Source organism: Ursus maritimus, unplaced genomic scaffold (assembly GCF_017311325.1).
Source record: "Ursus maritimus isolate PB19 unplaced genomic scaffold, ASM1731132v1 scaffold_25, whole genome shotgun sequence".
Classification (NCBI taxonomy): Eukaryota; Metazoa; Chordata; class Mammalia; order Carnivora; family Ursidae; genus Ursus; species Ursus maritimus.
Genome location: NW_024425008.1, coordinates 43,129,810 through 43,154,096, shown reverse-complemented (window position 1 = coordinate 43,154,096; position 24,287 = coordinate 43,129,810). Strand labels below are relative to the sequence as shown.

The following is a 24,287-nucleotide window of genomic DNA, read 5'->3' as shown; positions in this document are numbered from 1 at the left end:
CCTCTTGTTCAAGGAGGCCAGTCTTTTGTTCTATTCAGACCTTCAATTGATTAGATAAGGCCCACCAGTATTATACAGGGCAATCTGTTACTCAGAGTCCGTGGATTAAAATGCTAATCTCCAAAAACACCCTCAAAGAACATTATTATTCTAAATGTTTGACCACGTATCTGGGCCCCAGAGCCAAAATGACACGTAAAATTAACTATCACTCCAGTCTAAGCCACTCATCTCTCATCTGGCCTATTATAGTCTCTTACCTGGTTTCTCTGCTTCCATCCTACCCTCCATATACTTCTCCCTAAACTCCCCGACAGCTTCCTACTGCACCTAGATCAAAACCAAGCCTCCTTACCAAGACATGAAAGATCCATTACTTCTGGACCCTCCTCTCATCCCAGGCTCTAACTCTGCACTTACCAATCCTCAAATCCGCCTCAGGGTCTTCAAATATCCTGCTGGCTATACTTTTCCACCCCTCTCTCTGCAAAGCTAACTTCAATGCATCCCTTCATAATTCAGCCTAATTCACGTTTGTGTCCCTGGACCACACAGTATTCTCCATCACTGTTTCCTTGACAGCACTGGGCACAGATGAAAATTATGTCTTTGTTTGGTGACTTATTCACTGCCTGCCTCTGACACTATAAGCTCCATTATCAAAGGGATCAAATTTTACTCATCAGTACAGAGCCCAGCGCCTGGCATGAAGGAGATGCTCAATCGATACTAATTTAAAAATAAAATTCAAATGGAAGAAAAAATCTCTAAAAAATAAAGTCAAAAAAGCATTTGCAAAAAGTATAAGAAATGTAAACCTTGGGATACAGTCTTTTTTTTTTTTTTAAGATTTTATTTGAGAGAGAGAGTGCCTGTGCGCACAATCAGGGGGAGCAGCAGGCAGAGGGAGAAGGAGGCTCGATCCAGGACCCTGGGATCATGACCTGAGCCGAAGGCAGACGCTTAACCAACTGAGCCACCCAGGCGCCCCAGAGAGAGTATTTCTTAAGCAAAAGAGGAAACAAATCATAAGTGAAACATTCCACATATGATTACATCAAGGTTAAAAAACCCTTGAATAGGGTGAACAGAATCAAAAGACAAAATTATATCACATACATAAAAAAGCCAAACAATACAATTTAAAAATAGGCAAGGAATCTAAGCATTAGAGATTTAACAAATGCCAGGAAATAAACAAATGCCAGCCTTCAGCCAACAGATAAGCAAAAAATTAAGTGATGTTTTAGAAATAAAAATGAAAAATACTTTCAAAGACTGAAAACCATGATTTAAGAAATGGTTCTGCTGGTCCCTTTTCAAACGGATGGCCGCGTACACGCTCCTGCAGTGCGCCACGCGGCTCCGGCCAGAGGAAGGGATGGGGGGCACAGGGGCGAGGTCGGCTCCCTGCAGCCACATCTGTGAGGATCCCCACCGAGTGTGCTTGAAGCAGAGGGTCACAGATTTTCCAAAGCAAAGATCACTGACCCAGGGATAGCGACGTAATCATGGTCCCATCACCACAAGCACAATACCAAGGACTGAAACTTCTGTGCCTCAAATTCCTCTGTTAATGCAGACTGAGAAGAACTTTCTCCAGAAATTAACGCCAAACACATTAGTTTCCGGGTTTATTTACAATTGGCACCTCCCCAAAACACGCTTTAGGAAGGAAAGAGGTCTCTTATTTTAAGGAGGGAAATTAGTCTGTAGGAATATCTTGCTTCTCTCTAGCTTTTAAATTCACTTGGCATTAATCCTACTTATAGAACCTCTAAAATCCTGGAAGTTGTATTTTAAAAAGTCACAGGTAATATTTGAAGCATTGTGATATCCTCCTACTATTAAGGTGAACAAACGCCCAGTTCTATCCGACTCTCCTCCCACTCCCACCCGGGTAATCCTAGACTGACGGTTTGGAGTCGAAAGGTCTATTCTGTGAGCTGGGAATACACTCGGTGGAAACGGCACTCTCCCGCCGGAGGATCCGTCCGCAGTCTGCTCGGCTACACGAGCAGGGCGCAGCCGGCCTCACTCCTCAGCCTCTAAGAAAGGTGTTCCAAACTGCCTGCTGGACGGATTGAGCTTTTTGACAGGTGATCTGCACTCCTCCTTGGCTTTACTGAGGTATGACTGACATAACACTGTGTAAGACATACAACGCGTCGATTTGACACACATACACTGCGAAAGGATTACTACCACAGCTTCAGCTCACCCCTCCATCATGCCAGGTCACTACCATTACTTGTTTGGGCTGGGAATATAGAAGATTTACTCCCTTGGCAACTTTCAAGTATATAATACAGTATCTTTTCCAGAATACGGTATTATGAACCATAATCACTATGCTGTGCGGTAGGTCCCCAGTGCTTAGAACCAGACGTTTGTACCTCTGACCCACCTCTCCCCATTTCTCACCCCCTCCAGCTGGTAACCACTGTTCTAGTCCCTATTTCTAGGAGTTCAGCTTTTTTAGAGTCTACATATAAGTTATACCATATGCTATCTGTCTTTTGGACTTATTTCATGTAGCACTAATGTCCTCAAGGCCCCCCCATGTGGTTATAAACAGCAGGATATCCTTTCTCGTGGCTAATATTCTAGTGTGTGTGTGTGTGTGTGTGTGTGTGTACACACCACATTTTCTTTATTGGCTCATCCATTGACAGATACTTCGGTTCTCTCCAGATCTTGGCTATCGTGAACAGGGTTTCAATGAACAGGGGAGTGCAGGTATCTCTTCAAAATCCTTCTTTCATTTCTTTTGCGTGTATACCCACAGGTGGAATTGCTGGATCACATGGTAGTTCTAGTCTTAGTTTTGAGAAACCTCCGTATCGTTTTCCATAGTGGCTGCACCAATTTACATTTCTACCAAGAGTGCATAAGAGTTCCCTTCTCTCCACATCCTTGCAAACACTTATCTTTTTGAGGACAGGTGTAAAGTGGTAGCTCATGGTGGTTTTGATTTGCATTTCCCTGATGACCGGTGACATTGGGTACCTTTCATTTACCATTTGGAGATCTTTGGAAAAGTGTCTAGGCAGTTCCTCTGCCCATTTTTGAATCAGCTGGCTTTGTGCTATTGAGTTCTTCACATATTTTGTATATTAACTCCTTATCAGAAATAATTTGCAAATATTTTCTCCCACTCTGTAGGTTGCCTTTTCATTTTGTTGATGGTTTCCTCTGTTGTACAGAAGCTTTTTAATCAGATGCAATCCCACTTGTTTATTTCGCTTTTATTGCCTTTGCTTTTGGTGTCAAATTCAGGAAATCCTCACCAAGACCCACGTCAGGAAGCTCACCCCCATGTTTTCTTCTAGGAATTTTATGGTTCCAAGACCTCTATTTAAGCCTTTAATCCACTTGGATTTTTGTGTCTGGTTTAAGATAGTAGTCCCCTCTTACTCTCTTATATGTGGCTGTCCAATTTTTCCTACACCATTTAATGAAGAGAACGTCTTTTCCTATCGTTATTCTTGGCTCCTTTGTCATAAATAGACAACGTACATGCAGGTTTATTCTTGGGCTCTCTCTTCTGTTCCATTGGTCTAGGGACCTGTTTTTATGCCAATACCATCCTGTTTTGGTTATTACAGCTTTGGAATATAGTCTGACATCAGGAAGCATGATGCCTCCAGCTTTGTTCTTCCTCCTCAAGACTGCCTGGATTGGTGGAGTCTTTTGTGGTTTCATACGAATTTTAGGTTTCTTCTATTTCTGTGAAAATGCCATTGGAATAACAGGTATTGCACTGCATCTGTAGATGGCTCTGGGTCTGACTCATGTTTAATAACCAAAGATCTCTGTGGAACCCCTCTAAAATCTAAGAAATGGTTCAATATAAACTAAAACAGTGAAGGAGGGGAAGTTTCCTCTGATGAGTGGCCTGTATTATTTAACAAAGAAGGTGGTGGCATTTAGAGGAAAGGTATCTCCACCACGTTTCTTTAGTGCCAATTTTCGTAAGCGAAAATGTCTCCACTGCTTCGAAAACCTTTACCTAAATTGCCGAAAGGTCTTTCACACAGTAATTCTGTTTTATGGCCATTCAAATGCCCAACTAGCTTCAAAGCTGCCTTAGTGAACGGATGCTGTTTGAAAACTGCTTCAGCCTCAAACCAGCTGCAAGCAAGGGGAGACTGGATGATCCAAAAGGAGAAATGGCACCTCGGGAGGGCACCACACGTGGGATGGTGAAGCACGGCTCTCTCCTGAAATGAGCCATGTTGGTGTTTCCAAATCCTACTAGAAAACAAGGCAACGCTGAAACGGTAAGAAGCAAACACACAGGCTGAAGATTGAACCACAAGAGACTTAGCAGGGGGTCCCCTTTTACTGGGATGGTGATAAGGGTATTTTTAGGACGACGAGGTTACAAGGAATACCAGAAAGAAATGGGGGTCATTTTATAGACTATTTATCTCTGGCCTGCATACGTCCTTGAGCCTGCATGGGTATACCTGAAAATTTTTTTATTGAAAACTGGAGAAGCTTGTATCAAGGAAAAACATGAAATGAATGCTCATCCAGGTTCCAGCTTCAGACTTAATCGTCATCAGTGGGAAGTGAACTCGTCCGCCCACCCCATTCCTTCGGGCCATCACCACACACAAGGGGCGGGGCCGTGTCAATTTTCCATAGCTGGCCCTGAATTCTAACAACAGGGCCAAACACGCAGTCCTCAGCTTCACAAATATAAAGGCCAAGACCTTAAACATACTCATCCCTTACAAAGCCCAACTGACTCCATTTTCAAGGAGGAGAAAAGGGGTGCCTGTGGAGAAAAGCAAACTGGAAAGGCACAGGGGCCAGTCTGTGAAAGGCTTCACAAGCCATTCTCTGAAAATGGGGCCTTATCGTGCGTATGACGGAGCTTTCAGCTGGGTGACGTGAGGCACTGGGCCAACACCGCAGTGTGAAAGAGACAGCACTTCTCATCACTTTAGAAGCATTTTCGAGCTTCAGTGGCATCTAAGAGGCATGAAGAGTCTACGGCCTGGAGTAAAGGAAAAACTGCTAGGGCTTCATCTATCCATCCACTCAAGAATCACTGCAAGGGTCAGCACCAGGCACCGGCAATGGAGATGGGCAGGAGGGGAGCAGGGGTCAGTGTAGATGTACATGGTGCGGGACCCGGAGGCTCACGGGCTGGGGGGGGGGGTACTCAGGTATCAGTGGAAAGAAAAGTTGGGCACGATACCCAGGTTCTCATTTAGACTACAAGGTAGGTGGTGATGGACCAGAACCACAGACAGGAAGCTCAGAAGTGAGTGGGATGGAGGGAAGCAGGCCGAGAGGCAGATGTTTAGGACAGGAACACAGGTGCTGTTCTAATGGGGAGGGCGGAGAGCCACTGGAAAATGCACCACTACAGGGGGAATACTCAGTACCCCACATTTCATGTAATAAAAGTATTTTGTACTCAGCTATGCTTTTTGTAAGTGCTTTTTACCACATAAGAGTCCACAAAGTTCAGAAACAATGACCGCTTTCATAAAAAAAGAACAAGGCGGTAAGACTTCATTTCTCAAACCGAATTAAGAATCCAACAAAATGTAACAATTAAAAACGTTAGGCTCACACTAGCCGACCAATCTTAGAAAGGTCCTGTAACTCTAGGCCTCAGTTTCCTACTAGGAACAGTGACCACGCAGCTCTAGAGGCTTCCTAATATTATAGAAGAATGGTAGCATAGCCAGGGGTAAGTTGACAAAAAAGAAGCTGACCTGCCTTTTAAAATTATATATGAACTTGAAGTTTCAAGTTTAAAAAGATGCTTTCAGTTAAAATTTAAACTTAAGGGGCACCTGGGTGGCTCAGTTTGTTAAGGGTCTGCCTTTGGCTCAGGTCATGATCCCAGGGTCCTGGGATGGAGCCCTATGTTGGGCTCCCTGCTCAGTGGGGACTCTGCTTCTCCCTCTTCCCTTGCCCCTCCTCCCCACTCATGCTCTCTCTCTCTCTCTCAAATTAATAAACATTTTTTAAAAGAAAATAACATTTAAACTTAAAATCTTAAAAATTCCCATTCTTTATCAAAAGTGGGTTTTTAAGACTCAGATTCAAGACAGTATCTGTCATTAACATATTTGGGATTAATGAATGGATTTTTTTTAACCCATAAGCCATACAATTCAATTGCATGTATCATCAGAGGAGCTATTTTGTATATTTAAATTGTTTCAAGTCCCTCTTAGTATGTATGACTATATTTGTTTGCACCTCCTTTTTCCATTCTCAGATTGTAGAGAAATTTTTTTTCTCCACAAAAGTCTCTGCTGCTCCTTTCCCCACCATCCAAGCCCCTCTACCCTGCCCCCCTCCACTGCTTTTTTTTATTCTATGAAATTAGCAACCACTGCCACAATCAAGGCTTTGGCAAGATGAATTTGTCCATGTCAGATTAGATAATGGGTGAAATTCAAGACAGAGGGAGCTTCAACTAACTGGGGTAACAGAAAAAAAACCTCATTCCTTCCAGCCCATACTTACATCTGGAAGGCTTTTTTTTTTAAGATCATATGTATTTGAGAGAGAGAGAAAAAAATGCATGAGAACAAGTGGATGGGCAGAGGGAGAAGCAGACCCCGCCCCCGCCTCACTGAGCAGAGAGCCCAACGTGGGGCTTGATCCCAGGACCCTGAGATCATGACCTGAGCCAACAGCAGACGCTTAACCAACTGAGCCACCCAGGCGGCCCTCTGGAAGCCTTCCCACCACGCTCCATCCTGGCCTGGGGACAGGTCTTACTGTGTTTCTGACCTGAGGAAGAGAGAGTCTTGGGACAGAGACCAGAAGTGAGAGCAGTTCTTAATCCAGGCCAAAGACAGTCACTGTGCAAAGCACCCCCCTCTACCTCCACCAAGCCCAATTCTGAGCGATGGTTTCTGCTCAGCAGCACACAGTCACTGAAGGAAAGAGAACTGGTCAGAAGAGTCTTGTATCAACTCACCACCACACCACCAGCCACAGCACATGGCAATACAGCTTTTAAAAAAGATCTGCTGAAACCTGTACTCGATTATGATTTCCCCTTAGGTCTCCATTCTGTGACAGTGAAAAAATAAGCAATAGAAGGAAGGAAAGGAAAGGAAGATGTAATAGGATACCCAATGTTCTTATAAGCAGTAACCATAATCATGGCTAACATTCAGCATTTACAGTATGCCAGGTGCCATTCTCAACACTGAGAACTTTACATGTATTAACTTACTCCAACCTAGGAGTTGAATATTATTTTCCATCACTTAGGATATGAGAAAACTGAGGGACAGTGTAGTTGTCACTTGGCCAAAGAAGAACTGGGTATCAACCACGGGACGCTAACTCCAGAGCCTGCACTCTGACCCGGATGACATACCTACGAGCCTTAGGAGGCTAAGTCAGTGGTCCACGCTACGGTCATCCCTCCCTCCAAAAGAACGTTCAGCAATGTCTGGAGACAGTTCTGGTCGTCAGAGCTGGGAGTGGGGGTCCTTTGGACACCAAGAGGCAAGAGGCCAAAGATGCTGCTAAACATTCTATAACATCCAGCACTGCCTCACTGACCAAACTGTCCACAGCGTCGAGGTCAAGAAACCCTAACCTAAAGTAATATTCGGGGGCACCTGGGTGGCTCAGGGCATGATCCTGGAGTCCTGGGATCGAGCCCCTCATTGGGCTCCCTGCTCTGCTGGGAGCTTGCTTCACCCTCTCCCACTCCCCTGCTTGTGTTCCCTCTCTCTCTGGCTGTCTCTCTGTCAAATAAATAAACAAAATCTTTTAAAAAAATAAAGTAGTATTCATAAACTTTTTCATTGTTTCCCTTTTACCACTGTTTAATTTGATTCAGTGCAAAGAATGAAGGACCAGAAACAAAGTGGTTGTGTTTCTCCACACTAAGAACAGAGTAGCAGAGAGAAATGAGTAATTCCATTTACAGTTGCTCCAAAAGAGTACCTAGGAATAAACTTAACCAAAGAGGTAAAGGACCTGTACTCCGAAAACTATAAAACACTGATGAAAGAAATCAAAGATGGCACAAATGAAAAGATATTCTATGCTCAGATTGTAAGAATACTGCTAAAATGTCCACAATACCCAAAGCAACCTACAGATTCAATGCAATCCCTGTCAAAATACCCATATTTGTCAGAGAACTAGAATACTAGAGTTTATACAGAACCACAGAAAACCCCATATAAACAAAGTGATCTTAAGAAGAAAAAAGGTGGAGATATCACAATCCCAGATTTCAAGATATACTAGAAAACTGCAGTAACCAAAACAGTACGGTACTAGCACAGAAAGGGACACAAAGATGAACAGAGTAGACAGACCAGAAATAAACCCACACTTATATGGTCAATTGATCTACGACAAAGGAGGCAAGAATATACAATGGGGGAAAAGACCATCTCTTCAATAAATGGTGCTGGGGAAATAGGGACAGCAATATGAAAAAAAAATGAAACTGAACCACTTTCTCATACAATATACAATAAACTCAAGATAGATTAAAGACCTAAATATAAGACATGAAACCATAAAAATCCTAGAAGAAAACATAGGCACCAATCTTTAATATTGGCCTTACCAACATTTTTCAAAATAAGTCTCCCTAAGTCAAGGGAAACAAAAGGAAAAATAAACCACTGGGACCACACACACACACACACACACACACACACACACACACACACACCGAGCTTTGTACAGCAAAGGAAACCATCAATAAAACAAAATAGCAACCTACTGAATGGGAGAGGATATTTGCAAATGATATATCCAATAAAGGGTGAATACCCAAAATATATAAAGAACTTTTACAACTCAACACCAAAAACATAACCCAATTAAAAAATGGGCAGAGGATCTAAATAGACATTTTTCCAAAGAAGACATGCAGCTGACAAACAGGCACGTGGAAAGATGGTCAACATCACTAACCAGGGAAATGCAAATCAAAACCCAGTGAGGTATCATCTTACACCTGTCAGAATGGATAAAATCAAAAACATAAGAAACAAGTGTTGGTGAGGATGTGGAGGAAAAAAAAGGAACCTTCGTGCACTGTTGGGTGGGAATGCAAATCGGTGCAGCCACTGTGGAAAACAGTGTGGAGGTTCCTCAAAAAATGAACAGAAACTCCACATGATCTAGTAATTCTACTACTGGACATTTACCCAAAGAAAACAAGAACACGAATGTGAAGAGATATATGTGTCCCTATGTTTACTGCAGCTCTGTTTACAACAACCAAGACATGAAACCAACTTAAGTGTCATCGATGGATGAATAGATACAGAACATGTGGTGTGTGTACACACACACACACACACACACACACACACACACACACTGGAATATTACTCAGCCATAAAAAAAAGAATGAGATCTTGCCATTTGTGACAACACGGAAGGACCTGGAGGGTATTATGCTAAGTGAAATAAGACAGAGAAAGACACATACCATGATTTCATTTATATGTGAAATCTAAAAAACAAACAAGCAGTGGAAATAGACCCATAAATACAAAGAACTGATGGGCCAGAGAGGAAGGGGTTGGGGGATGGGCAAAATGGGTGAAGGGGAGTGGGAAATACGCATTTCCAGTTATGGAATGAATAAGTCATAGGACTAAAAGGGCACAGGAAGTACAGTCAGTGACACTGTAATAGTGATGTAATGGGACAGATGGCAGCAATACTTGTGAACACAGCATAAGGCATGAACTCGTCAAATCACTATGCCGGACACCTGAAACTAAAGTCATATTTTGTAACTATACTTCAATTTAAAAAAAAAATCTTTTTCCAACAAACACCAACCTAGGGTGACTGAATTGAGAATCAAAACAATTTATCTTGCTGCTCTGAGGGATGCACAAAATAAAACGTTCACAGTTGCAGAATTTTAAAAAAGAAGAAACACACAGAACTAGAAATACATCAATGTAATAAAGGAGTAAGTGGAAGAAAAGGCAGTAAATTGGTATTAAAACCTTTGCTCAATGTTTCAAAAGCAAACAAAAATACTTTTCTATTAAACAAAAATAAACAAGCTATATGATTTTTAAAAGAAAGAAAAAGAGAGCAACCAGAGTCAGAACTTATTAAAAAAACAAAACAAAACAATCTGATTTTGTATCACGGCTCAAGTAGAATAGTTCTCACAATTACAGCTTGGGTTGCCAAATTTTGAAGGTTACAGGGGGGGAGTGACTCCAAGAGGAATTCATGTGGTCTAATCTCACAGCCATGGAAGGGGGCAGGGCCAGCAAGAGAGAAGGTCCTCCTGGGTTCCAGCAACACTCCTCAGAAGGGCAGCCTCTCTCAGTCACAAATGTGAAAACAGAGGAGAACTTAGTATACAAGCCCTATGTTACAATAGGTGGGTTTTTTTTTTTTTTTTGGAGGGGAAAACAACATCATAACATTCAAAATTTAGTATAAAATTAAGAGTTCTTCCCCCCAAATATCCAGTTCTGTAAGCTCACTACTGTTTCAGCAGGCTAACCTATTTTCAGAGTGAGGATCCATTTTTAACTTGCGCGACAGGTATCTACGTTTTTAACTGCCGCAAGCTCTCACTGTGTCGGAAGCTCTTCTGTTTATTTTGTTTTCACATCTGAGAGTGAAATAGTTCACTTAAAAAAAAAACTTTAATTTACAAAAACTTAACTGAAATTTTAGTGTGATTAACACTGTAATGCATACTGAATAAGAGAATGAGTATTCATACAATGGAATACCATATAGTAATGAACAAACCTATCCAGTGTGGGCTATGTCACTCACAAACATCATGCTCATGAAAGAAAGAAAAAATGTGCACACTACAGATCCAGTTTCTATAGAGTACCACAGAAAACCAGTCTACGGGGTTCGGTTGCAACGATGTGTGGTGATTGGGAGAGAGAACAAGGGGGTCTCGTTGCCATTTCTGGGTGCTGACGATGCCATCTCTTGACCTGGGTACTGCTTAAACAGGTGTGTTCACTTAATGAAAATCTATCAAACTCTATACTTATGATTTGTGTACCCTAAATAAAGTCTTCCTAAAAAGCTAGGTAAGATCTGCTTACCATAGTTCCCATTCTTCTGCATTTTAAGGGCACCAATTTAACGTTAGTTCTACCTCGCTCATAAAACATATGTATCAGTGGTATTTAGAAATCTAGAAATAGTATTCTTGGATTTATGATACGAGATTGCAGAGTACAATTTTTTTTGAAGTGTTGGGGGGAAAAACTGATACTCATGTTAGTGTCAACGAGGCACTATGGAAAGATTTAAAAGGGGTTTTCTAATCTAAACGAGTCATGTGAAACAAAGGTTCAACTCTATACTGAAGAAAGCATAGAACTACTCCTTTGTTCAAAAAGCAAAGAATGAAATGAATATTGGCAGTCTGAAGATTGCATGAGGAATCAAAACGGATTCAGGACAGAGGCATTTTCACCTAAGAATGGCTTATCAAAATATTCTAAGTACATTTTCCAGTAAGGAAATACGCTGATCTTCAAGGTTAGTGGGGTTGATAATTCAAAAGCTATTCATTAAGCCTTTGTTGCTGTGATCTAAAGAAAATGATAAATTTAAATTGTGAAGTTTACAAAAAAAAACCTGGCATCAAATCATGAAGCTGCAGGTTTTTTTTAATCAGTGCATTTTAAATAAAAAGTTAAAAAAAAATAAGATCGTTTCTTCCATATGTGAGGTCTCCTCAGCTCAAGGCAAGTATAAAGCCTTTTCCACCTGCGCATCTCACCTCTCGGTTGTCTCCTTGTTTTATTGTACAGGCCTAGGAGTGTACCTCAGCTCTGCTGCTCCCCAGAGCTCGCACGCAGGTGCAGTGGCCTCGGTGATGTACACGGTGGTCACCCCCATGCTGAACCCCTTCATCTACAGCCTGAGGAACAGAGACGTAAAGAGGGCTCTGAAAGGAATCAATGGGGATCCAGTGTTGTAAGGGCCTAGCGTCCTGAGGCTTAAGAAGTGCCCATGTTTGAAGGGTTCACAGCCTCAGAGCCAGGAACTGCTATTCTTTGATCAGACTATGGAAATAGAATCTGCTCCTTCTGTTTATTTCCTGGAATTCCCATTTGTTTGAATTCAATTTCTCCATAAATTCAAGCAACTCACTTTCTTGAGCTTCTGCTCTGATATACAGTTTTCCCCTTTGCCCATTTCCCACTTTTTCAAAGTTTTCCCTAGCATTGATCAAATATATTTGGAAATTCACATTTATGTCATGGGGTACCATGGATTTCTTAAGAATACTTTATATTCAAACAACACATATCATCCCAAGTAATTTTTCTCTTGTTTTACTAAAATGATAGCCCTGAGTAATATTATTCATATAGAAAAACTCCTTTGGTAACCAAAGCCATTTACGTAACAATGAAGGAAAATAGGAGACCCCAGTCATTCACTTTTGTGTCCATCAGTACTTGGTAGGTCACGGCCTTCGTCGCTCATCCTGATGACGCAGACTAACTTACAGCTTGTCCTACAGGGAGTCACTGAGCTTCATTCTCCTTATTATGATCATGTCCCCCACGCAGCTGTGTCCACTGGACCCACCACACCGACCGGATAAATGATTGCCAAGTACAGTCACCAAGTGGAGTCTGAGGAGACACGTGTATTAGAATAAATAAACTAACTTCATATGGCTGCTGAGCCAGGAAAGATTGTAAATATGATGAAGAAAAATTGAAAGTATACTTTGTATTACTGAGCAAAATATTTCATTTTATGTTGTCCAGCTACTCATTCAAGTATGGAGTTCGGTATCCCTGTACGAGTTGTTTTTGTTTTTGTTTTCTCATTGGGATGAAGAATTGGTTGGCATGTTTAAAAAAATAAATTAAAATATATAATCAAATTGCCAATAATGGACTGTGGATGCTAGGTGTCACCCTATCCTAAGCCCATTTATATCTTCTTAAAACAAGCAATTATTACTCTCCAGAGAAGCCAATCACTAATATGAGCTCACATCCATCAACCGCTACCATGTACTAGCTGTATGTGATACATTCCACGTATTCCCTTCATGAACCACTACCTGGAGGCAGGCTGCCCTACCCTTTGCAAATCTCTGATGCCTCTCTCTGCAAAAGGATTATGCATCCCAAACGTTGAACTCAGTCAGCCATAAGACTTGATTTAGCCCGTGAAATTCAGGTAGGTCACCTCCACGCAGAAGTTTTAAAAGCTATATTTGCTTAATGTGCCCCCCCACAATCTTTGAAAGAGAAGATGCACCCTCCATCTGGATCCCTGAATTCCCATGATGAACCCTGTCCCCGTGCAATCCACAATGGCCATGTAACATGAATAGTAAGTATGCTGGGCTGCATAAACCCACGGGAGATTCAGGAGTTGTTTTTTACTGCAGGATAACTTGGCCTATATGGACATAAATCTATTTTATAAAAAATTGGAAAGTGAGCTACAGGAAAGTATTTTGCCCAATGAGTCTACAGGTAGTAAATGTGGGAAACCAGGAATTCAGGAAGTTGAAACTCCAAAGCCCACACTTCCATTCCATTCTCATAATTTATAAAGCTTATTAATGGGGCACCTGGCTGGCTTGGTCAGAGGAGCATGCGACTCTTGATCTCAGGGTCATGAGTTCGAGCCTCACGTTGGGTGTAGAGATTACCTAAATAAATAGATAAACAAACAAACAAAAACTCCAAAACATTTCTTCCTAAAAACTCTCAAATATGTGATTCCTGAGATTGGAAGGAAAAAAAATAGTGGAAATTAACACAAGTTTTGTACTGAGCAAGTTATCACATTATGTGTAATAGAAAAAATTTGGAAACCAAATTTTTAATTTACCAAATATGCCTGAAATATAAAACGGACCTGTGCATGTGCCTGTGGGTTGACAGAGCACATCAGTCACTGACCCATTAGAACCACCAGCTGTCCTACACCGTGCCCACGGCAGGCCACAGCACTTAGCTACTCATTCAGCAACCTGGGCTGGGCTCTGGGAATAGACAGGACAGACCACCCGTCTTCAAGGGACTTGCTTTTCAGCATTACAAGACAGTACGCCAACAACTCTAACACAGTGTAGAACTCTTGTGGCGATACACACACACACACAAATTCTTTTTTGAACTTTAGGAGTCCACAAAAGGACTTTCCACTGCTGTTAGGAGTGAGGAGTATCAGAGTTCCTAGGGGAAAGGACATCTGGGCCATGTTTTAGAGGATGGTGGGAGTACAGGTTAGTATTCAAGGCTAGAGCACATTCTAAGAAATGAGAATGTCAGAGGTGTAGGTGAGGGAAAACATGGCCACTGGGGGAATTTAACCTGAATGTCAGGCTGCAACGCAGAGAGGACAGAGCCAGTCCCGCAGGGCTCACCTGGCAGCAACATAAAGATAAAGAGCGAAGCCAGAACGAGCTTACCCATCGGAGAGCTCCTGGGGCCAGACTCCACTAAGCTGCCATTAACTCAACTCTGGTAAGAAAAAACCCAAAGTTCCCGAAGCCACTTACTCACGCCTCGCCCAACATGGGTGTGATCAATAAAGAGCCTGTAAGTAGGTTTCTCTGGGAATCAGTCGGCTGCATAGGACTTCAAAGGGGCTGAAATACTTTTTCACTAAAGAGAAGGTCAACAGCACACTTCAATGTGAAAGGCAAAGGTGTCTCAAAAGAGGCCACCGGCAAACTGAAGACAGTCAATGATACCTCTGTGACCCTCCCTCCAAGGTCATGACTTCTTTTCAGCTGCACAGAATTTATTTTGATGTTGCTTTTACTACTTGCTGGTTTAAGTACCACTTCAAACAAACCAGCTAACTCAATGCAAGCCTCCATCGCAGTGCCTTCTGCAGACGGCTCTCTCGGCAGAGAGCTGGCTTCCAGACTAGACAGCCTGTCCTAGCAGTGCTCATGAGCCTCAAGCGACAAAGCAACTTCCACTTTTACTAACAAATATCATATTCATTTCTCTGGACAGCACTCCTAGTTCAGAAATGAATGGACGGACTTTCCAAGGCACCCTCCTGGGAGGTAAGAGAACCCGGGGCAGAATACCCAGCTTGGTCCCTGTCCTCTAGGGCACTCCCCACCTGCAGCCTGCAGCAGCAGACGAATATTCCTGGTCCCGGCGCCACATCTGGCTGGGTGACCAGAGTCTACTTACTGGCCTTCTCTGAACTTCCAGTCCCTCGTGTGTAAAATGAGGAGTCAGAGGGCAGAAGGTTCCCTCCGACTTTCACATCCCAGGTATTTAAAAAGGAAAGTTACAGGAAAAGATGCTCTTCCTCCGTGGAAAGACAGGACGGGTGTAAGTGCCCCGATCAGGCATAATTCAAATAAGTCTGAGTAATGGCATAATTGTAAGTATAAATACAAGTATTCTCCCACACTGACACGTTAAAAGCAACTCGTTAATGAAAGTGTGCTTTAAGGACAACACAAATTAAATATGATTTTTCCAACTAATATGTGAATCAAGTCAATAGTAAAATTATTACATATCCGTAAAGCAGATAATTACACTGATAATTAAGTTATTGAGTGCTGGAGTCAAGTTTTCCAACACGCTGCTCCAACACTCTGGATCCAAGAGAACTAAAGAAAAGAAACAGAAACCTCTTTTCCTGCCTCCCAGTTCCGTGATGGCTTCCCCAGGCTGTCACTTCCCCCAATACAAGGTCAAGGGCTGCTCCGTAAAACAAGGTACTTTGTATTTAATTTCCCACAATAGTATAAGTAAGTTTTCTCACACTACTGTAACAAATTACCACAAAACATAGCAGCTCCAAACCAATTTGTTATCTCGCAGACCGGCGGGTCCACAGGCTTGGCTGGTTTCTCTGCCCAAGCCTCAGGAGGCTGAAAGGGGACAGCGGGGCTGTGTTCCTCTACGAGGCTCTAGGTAAGATGGCTTCCAGGGACATTCAGGACGTCAGCAGAACTGAGTTCCATGTGACGAGAGGGCAGAGGTCCTGGTTTCCTTGCTGCTGCCTGCCAGAGCGGTTCTCGGCTTCGGGGGGCAGCCCGTGTTCCTTGGCTCACAGCCACTGCCTCCAACTTCAAAGCAAGGAATAGCAGGTGGAGTCCTGCTCACGCTTCGAACTTTCCTACCCCTTCTTCCCGCACATTTCTATAAGTCTTCTACCTTCCTCTTCCACTTTTAAGGACTCTTGTGGTTATTGTAGACTGTTGGGGTGGGCCCAATGTAACCCCCCTATTTTAAGTTCCATGACTTCAATTCCATCTGCGAAGTCTCCTCTTCCAAGTGAGATAACGTATTCACAGGTCCCAGACGCTAAGGCACGGGCATCTTCGGTGGGGAGGGAGCATTATGCTGCCCCCCCGCATCTTAAGTACATAAAAGACATAAGTATCTTTTGGGAGAAAACAGTAATTCTTCTGCCCACTCCGCACAGCAGAGATTTAGATTAAGTATCAATGAACAGAAATGACAGCAGCAATGACCTTGTGATAATTTTGTACACACACAAAAAACTCCATTGTTAGTGCTTGAACTGTTAAAAATATATGTTAGAAGGATTAGAGAAACCAAAAATGTTAGTGCTAAACTACATTAATAGCAAAAACTCCGAAAAATGTGATATTCTGAATCGACTTCAACTTTCTGGGATTATTCACTGTGAATCATACCTCAAAGGTGAATTTTAAGAATACTATAAAATATCTTAAAACCTACCTTTAGGCCGCTCACACAAATCTAAATGGAGAAAGGGTGATCACCAATTACTGTCTGAGACCTTCAGCCAGTACAAGCCAGACTACCTAGCCTACACACAGCAGGAGAGAGGCCAACACTGAGGGGGTCTGAAAGAAAGTACAGTTCAGTAAGAAAAGCTACTGTTTACTTTGTGAACAGGAGTCAAAGCTAAACCAAAAAAGGGAAAAGAACAGCTCACAAATTACTAAACTTACACGATTTGCAATGGCAAAGCCATCAGAAACCTTAGAAAACCGTAAAAGTACTGGTTAGCCAAAATACATAGAAATATAGTGTTAATAACTAATTCTTGATGTTAAAACTCCTACTATGTAAAACATAAAATGAGATAATCACCTAGATAGATTTATAAAAGTTATTCATCAGGAGTGCTAATACATAACAATCAGAATTATAATAACTGAAGTGTATAAGTCAAACATTTTAAGACATTCCATGGTCTGAATAATACAAACTATAGAGAGTATAAGACTAGTTTCCAAGTCATGCAAGTGAGAGCGCCAATCATTCACCAAAGCATGCTAATGTATTTCCAAGTCATCTGTTAATTGTTCGATATTACTGGGGTGATCCTTTACTCGATGTAATGGTCACAACTACGCAATGTCTGAGCTGGGATTACTTATGACAAACCAAATTCTTCCAATAACTTCCCCCCATTTAATTGAAAGCCAAGGAGTAAATGGAGTCCTGACAGATTTTCCTGTAACATAATATTGCTCATGGTAAATCTATTAACTTCTGTTGAACTAGTATCCATTCAGTTCAATATTTTTCTACCCCCAATATTATGATTTTTATATTCAGTATTTCTCTCATTACCTAAGCCGTGAAAACCACTTACTGGACTGTCCTATTCAATTATCTAGCTGACTTTTACAAAATTTTGTTCACCTTCGATCCACGTGTTTGAAAACATCAGATGGTCAAACTTCAAAGGTAGATTAATTAAAAGGAAGTTAGTTATATTCTTCAGATATGTTACCAAATAAGTATTCTCATGTAACCTGGATAATTTAATAGTTTTTCTCTTGGAATATTTTGCTTTATTTCAAATTTGTTTCTCCAATATTCTCTCCTACTCTATCACGATTTTCTGTATTTGCTTTTACATATGCTATCACCCATTTGTCAAGTCAATCTACCCACTTTAATAATCGATTTTTTTCCCTTCTAAAACCAAAGAAAGAAGAATGGTTAGAATAGCATGTAATAAAGCCAAATCTCCTAAAGCATTTAATCATCTAAATGCTATCTCACAGTTTCTATTAAAGTGAATATTCAGGTCTTTGATTTCCAAACTCAGTTTGCATCAATAATGCCACAAGCTGCCCATCTCACTGAAACCATTTTCTTGAGTGACAGTAAAGTTTAATATATTTCAGACTGTTCCTTCCAGCGCCATGAAATAAAAAACCATCAGCTATCTTCGAAGTCTTGAATATTGTATTTTAAGTAAATTGTTAAACCACTTCTATGTGAAATGGCTGCAGCTTTGTCAATAATGACTAAAATTTTACTGCCCTGATTTACAAGCTTTCCAAGAAGTTGTTTTCTCGTCTAATATATGTCCTGCAACAATCCAGACTGCAACTCTAAGCCGTCACAGCACATTCAGATAAGAGCTGTTTTTCTGCAGTCTCAATAAATACGAAATCAGAAAATTTTAAACTATGCAGTATGCTGTTGGTATTTCAAGTAACCTTTTCTTTTTTCCTTTGCTTTTACAATACCCTTTGATAAAAGGTTTTTGGAAGTTATTTCAAAAATTTTTTTTTTCGAAACTTAGGTTTGTATGTTTTCCAGCTTTGAGACAGTTGGCATATAACATTAAGTTTAAGGCATGCAATACGTTAACTTGGCGCACTTCATCCTGCAAGACGACTACCACCACATCCTTAGCGGATGCCTCCATGACGTCACATAATTACCATTTTTTTTGGTGTGTGGTGAGAACATTTCAGATCTACTCTTCACTTTCAAGTACATAAAACAGTTTTATTAACTATGATCGCCATGCTGTACGTAAGATCGCCAAACCTTATTCAAATTATAACTGGCGGTTCGTAAGTGTAAGTAGACTTGGACCAGCCTCTCCCCATATCCTCAATCCATTAGGCCCCTGGTACCATCATTCCAGTATGTTTCTAGGGGTTCAGGTTTCTAGATTCCAGATATAAATGATAAGTAGCATTTATCTTTCTGACTTATTTCACTTAGCATAATGCCCTCCAGGTCCATCCACGTTGTCGTAAATGGCAGGATGCCCCTTCTCGTGGCTGAGCGGTAGGACACTGTATGTACACACACCGTTGGCCCTTCGACATGGGTTTGAACTGTGTGGGTCCACAGAGACAGATTTCTTTTATATGGTAGTACTGTAAATGTAGTTTCTCTTCCTTAGGATTTTCTTAACCTTTTCTCCAGTTTACTTGTAAGAACACAGTATTTACCACATATAACATACAGCCTAGATGTTAAATGACTGCTTTTGTTATCAGTAAGGCTTCCAGTCAACAGCAGGCTATTAAAGTTTTGGGGGAGTCAAAACTTTTATGAAGATTTTCAACTGCATGGCTGGCGGTGGGGGCGGCTGGTACTCCTAACACCCATGTGGTTCAAGGGTCGACTCTGTACCACATCTTTACAAACCATTCAAACTTCTGACAGACACTTAGGTTGATCCCATATTCTCGCTAAAGAGTGCTGCAAGGAACACGGAGAGCAGGTAGCTCCTGGAGATGCTGTTTTCACTTCCTTTGGATTTATACTCAGAAGTGGGGCCGCTGGATCAGAGAGCAGTCCTAGGTTTAGTTTGAGGCACCTCCGTACGGTTTTCCACAGCGGCTGCGCCAACCTGCATTCCCACCACAGTGCATGAGGGCTCCCTCTTCTCCACATCTTCGCCAACACTTACCTCTCGTCTTTTCAATGACATCCATTTTAACTGGCATGAGGTGATATTTCACTGTGGTTTTGATTTGCATTTCCTTGATCATCCGTGTCCGTGAGCACCTTTCCGCATACCTGTTGGCCATTTGGAGGTCTTTGGAAAAAGGTCCATTCCGATCCTCTGCCCATTTTTAAATCAGGCGGTTTTGTTATTGAGTTGTAGGAGTTCCTCATAGATTTTGAATATTAACTCCTTATCAGATAGAGGATTTGCAAATCCTATTTCTCCTATTCTTGAGGTTGCCTTTTCATCTTGCTGATCATTTCCTTTGCTGTGCAGAAGCTTTTTAGTTTGATGTAGTCCTACTTGTTTATTTTTGCTTTTGTTGCCTTTGCTTTTGGTGTCAAGAAATCAATCACTGCCAGACCTAAGTCAAGGAGCTTATTCCCTACATTTTATTCTGGGAGTTTTGTAGTTTTAGGTCTTACATTCAAGCTTTTAATCCACTTTCAGTTGTTGTTGTTGTTTTGGTATATGGTCTAAGACGGGGCCAGTTTCATTCTTTTGCATGTGGCTCTCCAGCTTTTCCAATGCCATTTATTGAAGAGACTATCTTTCCCCCTTTGATTACTCTTGGCTCCTTTGTAATAAAATAGACCATATACGTATGGGTTTATTTCTGGGCTCTCTGTTCTGTTCCACTGACCTAGGTGTATGTTCTTATGGCAATACCATCCTGTTTTGATTACTATAAAGTTTGTGATATTACTATAAAGTTTGACATCAGAGAGCAAAATGCCTCCAGCTTTGTTCTTCAAGACTGCCTTGGCTATTCGGGGTCTTGGGGGGTTCCACACAAGCTTTGGGTAGTACAGACATCCATGTTAGTTTATGCTCATGGGCTGGAAGAAGGATCTTTCCATTTATGTGTGTCTTCGGTTTCTTCCATCAACATCATATAGTTTTCAGTAGACCCATCTTTCACCTCCCTGGTTAAACCTATTCCTACTTTATTCTTTCTGATGCAATTGGAAATGAGATTGTTTTAAATTTCTGACTTTGTCACTGATTTTTGAATACTGATTTTGTATCTTGCAACTTCACTGAATTCGTCTTAGCTCTAACAGTTTTTGGGTGTTGTCTCCTGGGTTTTCCATACATATTATGTCATCTGCAAATAGACCATTTTACTTCTTCCTTCCCAATTTGGATGACTAGTTCTTTTTCTTGCCTACCTACTCTGCCTAGGAGTTCTAGTACTGTATTGAACAAAAGTGGCCAGAGTGGGCATCCTGGTCTTGTTCCTGATCTTAGAGAAAAAGCTTTCGGTTTTTCAGTTGCCTATGAGATTAGTTGTGGGCTTGTCATGTATGGCTTTTATTATGTTGAGGTACATTTCTTCTGTACCTGGTTTGTTGAGCATTTTTTAATCATAAATGGATGCTGAATTTTGGCTGTTTTTCCTTAATACTGAGATGATCATACGACTCTCACCCTCCTACTGTCAGTGTGGTATATCACACTGATTTGCAGATGTTGAATCATTCTTGCATCCCAGGAGCAAGTCCCACTTGATCATGGTGTATGATCCTTTTATTGTACTGTTGCATTTGGTGTGTTGATATTTTAAGAATTTTTACATCTATGTCCAATCAGGGATATTGGTATGCAATTTTCTTCTCTTGTGGAGTCCTTGTCTGGTTTTGGTGTCAGGGTAATGCTGGCCTCACAAAAAAAAAAAAAAATTCAAAGTATTTCCTCTCCAATTTTTTGGAAAAATTTGAGAACTCTTATTAATTCTTATTTAAATGTTTGGTAGAATTCACCAGTGAAGTCTTCTAGTCCTGTACTTTCGATTAACAATCAAACCCCTAAACGATCTCCTTACTAGTAACTGGTCAGTTCAGGTTTTCTATTTCCTCATGACTCCGTCTCAGTAGGTTGTACGTTCCTAGGAATTTATCCATTTCTTCTACATTGATCAATTTGTTGTCATATGATTGTTCATAGTAATCTCTTATGATCCTTTTTATTTCTGTGGTAGCAACTGTAATGTCTAATTTTGAGTTCTGTTTTCTTGGTGAGTCTAAAGATTCGTCTTTATGGTCTCAAAAACACAGTTCTTCGTTTCACTAATCTTTCCTATTGTCTTTTTTCTCTCCACTTGTTCCTGCTCTGACCTTTGTTATTTCCTCCCTTCTCCTAACTTTGGGCTTAGTTTGTTGTTCCATTTCTAGTTCCTCGAGGTATAAGGTTAGGATGTTTGTGTCTATATTTTGTTAAAACCATTAAGATGGATCCCATTCTATAAATACAAATTATCTTGGGTTGGTATTTCTGTATAGAACCCAAAGATATTGTAGGCTGCAGGTTACTAATTTTTTTTCTGACAAATTTGGAATATTCATGGTTATGGTACCTAAAAGGATAAAACTTATCCAAACTTTGTTGCCCCTTTATAAGAAGGATTTCTTGAACTTATAAACAACACCAGATATCACTAACCCAAGAATTATAGTCCATTAACAATGAAAGAAAGCAAAGTAAAAACAAAAACAAAACCCCAACTATTTAAAAGCTGCATTAAACAGTCTGAGGATAATGATAAACAGAGGATTTCTAAAGTACAGAAGGCTGCAGCTTCAGAATGACCCGGCAGCAGAGACAGGCCACCCACTGCACCGAGACCCAGGCTGGACAGACAGACAGACAGTACTTCAAAAGCAGACCCCACTACAGCTGACAAAATGAGCTTGAACTAATGAGTCTACCTTGACGTTTATGCGGCCACGTCTCAGTTACTCCCGTATTAATCACTGATAAAGAAGAAGGTCAGTACCAACCAGGAGAGCCACTCAGCGCCGACAGCTCAAGAGCGGTCCTGGTTGCGACGATCACGTGAAACGGTTCTGCCCTCTCTCAACGGTCACTCCGAGACCACTGATAGTTTCCATTCTGAAATATGCCAACTGGCACAAAGTGATAGTCCGTCACTTTTAAAAAGTAAAAATGCCCAAAAAAGGAGATCTCAATAAAGCACAGCCTACAAGGGAAAACCATGATGAAGAGTTTTCCTCAGTGATGTCGCCAAATTTAAACCATGTTGCTACCAAAATAGTCACCATCACCACCACCATCCTATTTACCGGTTAGGAGCAAAACAGTTGCCCCACAGCCTTAAAAGGAAATGAACAAACAAAAAATGACTTCGATTCTCAGTCTGATTATGCCACGTCCTCTATTCACCACCCTTCAATGCTTCCTTTTAGGAAAAACCCAAATCTCTGTTCCAGATCTCTCTGCTCTCCTGGCTAACTCCTCCTGACCCCTCACCTTAAAGCTCATGTGTCCTCAGAGGTCCTGCCCTGTCTACCCCATCCAAGCTCTCCCTCCCCCCGCCCCAGTTCTCATAGCTCCGTCATCTTTTCCTGCCCCGCACCCTGCAATAGATCCAATCCCTAGCATGACGCTTGGCCACAGAAAAGTGCTAGATAAATAGTTGTTGAATAAATGAATGGTGAATAAATTGCTAAATGCTCTAGGTCTATAGAACTGCCAAAAGTAAAACAAGGTTTTATTTTAGGTTTTCTTTAAACACATCGTATAATAGGGGACATATCTGAGTATTACTATTTCAAGAGCAAATACACACACGAGGAGAGATTATACAAACAGATTACACAACACTAGCCTGTACTTGCCATCCTCCTCGGACTTTGCATGGACAATGGCATGCACGGAAGACTGAGAGGCCCCATTTTCCAGCAGCCACTACTAGCCACAAGGGGGTACACCTCGGTGTGACCCCCGACTGTGCGGCAGAGGGAAGAAACAACATAGAATATCAGCACTTGGGCTCCTGATTAGCTACGGGACCCACACCTGCCCTTCTAGGTCTCCCGTAGACAAATCCAAATTAAAGATGACCTTTTCCTTACCCATATTGCAGAATCGGAAATTTCAGAGCAGACAAACCACGGCTGATTCAGGTCCAACAGCTTTTGCCAAGTACACCACATACCCTGGCATTCTGACAGGAAATGGGTGAGCAAGTAAGAAGTAAAAACAGGCCAGCAGGGCCTGGGATGGGCCCAGAGGCAGAGACTCAGAGGGGTGCCAACAGGTACCAGAGAAAGGGAATCCAAGGTAAATGCAACACATAACTGGAAAACCCAAGTGGGCTAACAACAGAGCTGAGGACAGGCCGAAGGGCTAGAGGTCTTAAGATTAGACAAGAAAGCCTATGTATACACAAGTAGAATGTACTGGAGAGTACGGTCACTTTCAAGTGACAATGGACTCTGAGGTAGACTGTATCAGGGGGAAAAGTGATGGGACAAAGTGGGAGAGTTAAAGTATTATGACCCGCGGAGGCCAATGTATGGTTTAACGCGGGTTAGGGGACAGATGGGTGAGGCACGCAATCACTGAAATGCGCGGGAGGGTGGACTGCAGGTCAGTGAGGTCAAGGGATGCAGGGGAAGAGGCAGCTTACTTCAATAATGTAGGGTTAAAGAACAGACTGCAACCGAAACAGAATGAAATCATTTCTAGTTCCATAAACTGGAAAGATGGGGGTAAAAAAATAGAGGAATAAGACTGTTTCGGTGGAAACAAACAAAACATCAGCGTTCAGTTAAGGCGAG

General features: G+C 41.6%; 1 protein-coding gene across 1 annotated transcript in view; it reads right to left on the bottom strand.

Moving 5' to 3' along the window:
* The window catches only part of PELI2 (pellino E3 ubiquitin protein ligase family member 2), a 179,710-nt gene that overhangs the window by 103,281 nt on the left and 52,142 nt on the right, over positions 1 to 24,287 (bottom strand). The gene's annotated exons all lie outside the window — the stretch shown is intronic.